We start from the raw sequence: 4,225 nt of genomic DNA, 5'->3' as shown, positions 1-4,225 counted from the left end.
ACCTAACTAGGTTTACATACTGTAGCTGTCTGTGTCATTTCAGTGTACCAGCAGAGCAGCCTGTCAAACTACACTCTAAATAATAACTGTCAAATATTTACGCCCAGGTAAAACACCTGTCCGACGATATATTGCTAAAACAGCGAGGCCAGACCAAAGACTGTATATGAAAAGGGGCCAGACCTTCGTTCGGCTCCTCGGTTTTTTTATCGGCAGCAACAGCTGAGCACCACTTTGATTATAGCGGGTAAATTTTAAAACGATTTATACTGTTGGCTCCGGCTCATGTTGGATTAAATTAATCAAAACAACAAAACCTTAAACTTGTTACTTCTCAGAGAGATTGATGCCGAATTGAAGAAAAGCTCCTGAAAAGAGCTGAACTGATAAAATGGTGTCGTTTAAACCGGGCATGTACGATTATTGGTGCACAGGTTTATTAAAATACTCCCTTTGTCAGAGTAGTTTGGCGTGACTTGCTCATGTTACAGGACAGAGGGCTCGGTGTTGCTAATGTTAGCTAGCTGTGACACTTACCAAAACCGCTTTGTCTTGTTCTGTCACTCGGCTCTGTTTCTTTTTTCCAAACAGGTTTCCCATCCTGACACAGCATCCCAGCTACAACCTGTAACCAGGGAGGAAACCTGAATCTACGACGCGATTTTCAACTATTTTTCTAACTTGTTAGAGGCAAACTAGTGTAGCTTCCCCTCCATTATTTGTGTAGTCATCTGTGCAAGTGTCCACACCCACATCAAGAAGGACGGAATCTGGGCAGGGTCAAAAACTGGAAACAAACATTAAAGCTCTTTGTTCAAAGTTAAATCTCTGTGTAAATTATACACGTTTCACGTTTCTGACACAGTTTAACAAGGTCTTTCAAGGTTCAAGGTTCTTTCAAAAGGCGGTGAGGCGGTAAGTGAACTGTTCGAGCGATTCTTAATGTTCCTCTTCTTCTGTCACAGAACATAACCTCCTTTTCTCAAAATGTTATTAAGACATGTAATGTGTGAATGTGTGAATGTGCTCTGGCTCATCAGGCCTCCATGTGACTCAGGACATCATATGAATTGTTTGAGTTCATTGAAAAAAAAATCGGCCTACAAATAATTTTTTCTTATGGTAAAAAAAAACAGTGTTGAGCGAGTTTCATAACCCCTTTTTTATATTTTTGTATGAAAACAGCACCAATTTCTTATCTAAAGGGACTGAAAGTAAAAAAAAAAAAAATCAAGTAGATTTTCAGGTTGAACATGAAAAAACTGCTTTGAATTGAAAACTAAACTCGAACAGGTTCCACATTCATAAGAACAGGAAATATGCAGTGGCATATTTGGCCCATTTTGGATCCACCGTGTTTCCATCTCCATCACAGGCTACACACATTAATGCAGATGGAATGTTTACAGTAAGACAGAGAGGCCTTATCACAAAAAAAAGATTAGTTAAACCCATTTATCATTGGGTTTAACCTATCACAAAGCTGGCAGGTAAACCAAAAACCTCTGGTGTAGAGATAACCTGCTTGAGGGGTTCAGATCAAAACTTGTCAGCAGTGCGATTAGTGACCAATCAGATCACTGCAAATAAAAAGTCTGACCACTGTCACCTTTTATTAGAAAAAAAAATAACAACCACCAACTGTTTATTAGCGGAGTGAATAAATCCTACACATCAGTCAACTAGACCTCATCAAGCATTCATATCTTTTGCCAACCTTTCTTTACACCGATTATGTACTTTTTCTCACTGGCATCTGTATGCACCAAAACGGCACCAGCAAACATGTTGACAATAAAGACACTTATTAACTTTGTTGTATGTTGTTTCATTTCATATTTCTGGCATCAGTCACCAGTTTCTCGACAGGTATCACTATTTTATCTCATTAAGTTCTCCAGTAGTAGTTCTAATAATGCTGCGTGTGATTGGCTTCAACCCAATGACAGTGGATCATAATTCACAACCAGCAATGGAAGTAAATGAAGCCTTGAAAGTTAAAGCAACACTGTGTAACCTTTTCAGAGCAGCGGCAACAGCGGCCTCTGCAGGCACAGGTGATGGTACTGGAAGCAGCGTAATCCCAGATGCTAACAGCTCATGTGCAGAAAACAAAGCCTGTCAATCGCTATGGCAAGACACGCAAAATTATCATCTCAGTACGAACCAGCAACCACAATGTCCACTTATGTCAAATCAAACATGAGAAGAACAGAACCGGACGGTGGCGTCATCACATGATGAAGAGCAGCGCAGTCTCCAGACCTACACCCCACGGTTTAGGATGAATTGGACAGACGGACGGTGACAGCAAAGCAACCTGCAAGAGTGACACATCAGTGGGAACTTCTGCAACAGAGTTTGACCAAGTCTCTGAACAGTATTTGATTATTCAGAGTCAAAAATCTAGATTCAATTTAGTTCAACAAGAATATTCCTTGATTTTAAATTTTCCAACTGTTTATTTGTTCTCTGCTTTAACTTCAGAAACACCGAAACATTGAATTATGTAAATTTAACAATTTAATAGCTAGAAAAACTGACTGATTAATCAGCCTAGCTCTATTAACAATACAATAAAATGTAATCACTACACCAATGGAGTCTAATGCATGGGAAATCCAGTTTGCCTCTGTGAGCCTGGCTAGTTAACAGATATATGACCACACACACTTCCTGTTTAAGAACCAACCAGTCAAATCCTTCTCATCCCCTCTGGTCTTTAATACAACCAAACACATCAGATCACCTGCATGACAGACAATGAAATAATCAATGAAACCACCTGCTCTAGGCAGCGCTCAGTTAAAAACTTCCACACTTCCAGTCCATTATGGCACATAGCTGCCCACCACTAACTTGCATTCAAACAAAAGACCTATGGTGGAGAAGGAGACTGGAGGCCGAGGGAAACGGTGGGAGGAGTGAGCAGGATCACTTTCAGTCAGCAGCAGTACAATCTGAACAGGATTCCAACGCTTGTTATACAACTGCTGTGGAGACTGAAGGAGACTGCTGGTTTAGTCTCAATACTGTGTCAATACCTGTCTGTTAGTTTGAACTCATGCTCGTGTTAATGATTATTCACAACCACGCCCAAGGATTGACTGAGATAAGATCATTCCACATTGCTGTCAGATGTAGTTTATCCCTGAATCTTTCTTTCTACTCTGCAGATAGAGAGGGGACACTCTCAAATCATCATTGCACAAAATATTTTGCAAACATTTCAATTCTATTATTCACGTCTTATAAAACTGATACTTTCTTTAAATTGAGTCCATGCAGGTTTTATGGCATCAACTTAGTTTTATTGCTTAACCCTTATGCCCTCCTCAAATTTACTACCCTCTGGACACCTTCGTGGCCAAAAATGTACACGCACAAAAAACTGCTATTAAATCATCATACATCAATATTTTTTTTAACTTTTTTTTTCATAAATCAAATAAACAACTTCAAACGTGCAGAAAACTACCAAACATTCAATCATTTTCAGGATTTTAACCCTTTAAATGCCAGTTTAATTATTTGAATTATTTGATTATTTATTACAAAAAAACACAAAAAAACTAATTATTTTCCATATAATAAATAGTAGGGGGATGAGGCTTTGGTGGTGATTAGAGTCTTGGATATGTCAAAGATTAACAACAAAATTGATTTGATTGCATTAGTATTTTTTATGTAGTGCGAGATACTCCCTCTGGACACCTTCGCGGCCAAAAATGCGTCATTGACTTCCATTAAAACCACATTTTTTAATCTCACTGCCACTACAGTATAAAACCATGCATTCTGTAATGTCAGTGTTTCATTTTAAGAAAAGTAGTGATATTTGAAATTTTTACTGTATTGCACCAGATTCAACCATTTTCCCATTGTAGGCCAATGCATGAAATTCTTGTATTTTTACCTGTTATATTATGGAGCCATCTGACTACCAGGGGGCCCCAAGAGTTTCTTTTTTGTGTGTGTGTGTTTGTTCGAGTTCATTTCAGGGCGTGTTTCTTACTTCAGATATGCTAATTTCTAGGAGAAATTAGCATATGCTAATTTCTAGGAGAAATTAGCATATCTGAAGATCGCTGTTCCGTCAGGATTTTAGTCACCGGCTCGAACTTCAGAGAGGTAGGTTTGTTGATGTGTTGTTGTGTCTGTATATTGTTGAGAGAATGATGATATCTCTCTCTGCCGTAGCATGTTGTGGATGTGGGAACACTGG

At 38.8% G+C, this 4,225-nt stretch overlaps 1 protein-coding gene across 1 annotated transcript in view; it reads left to right on the top strand.

The window, feature by feature from the left end:
- LOC111664320 (uncharacterized) overlaps window positions 1–4,225 on the top strand; it is a 7,076-nt gene that overhangs the window by 1,406 nt on the left and 1,445 nt on the right. The window lies entirely within an intron of this gene.

Source organism: Seriola lalandi, unplaced genomic scaffold (genome assembly GCF_002814215.2).
Source record: "Seriola lalandi dorsalis isolate HSWRI2012SDOR001 ecotype SW California unplaced genomic scaffold, Sedor1 jcf7180002054585, whole genome shotgun sequence".
NCBI classification, from domain to species: domain Eukaryota; kingdom Metazoa; phylum Chordata; class Actinopteri; order Carangiformes; family Carangidae; genus Seriola; species Seriola lalandi.
The sequence above is the reverse complement of the archived record's forward strand: the minus strand, read 5'-3'. Positions and strand labels throughout refer to the sequence as shown.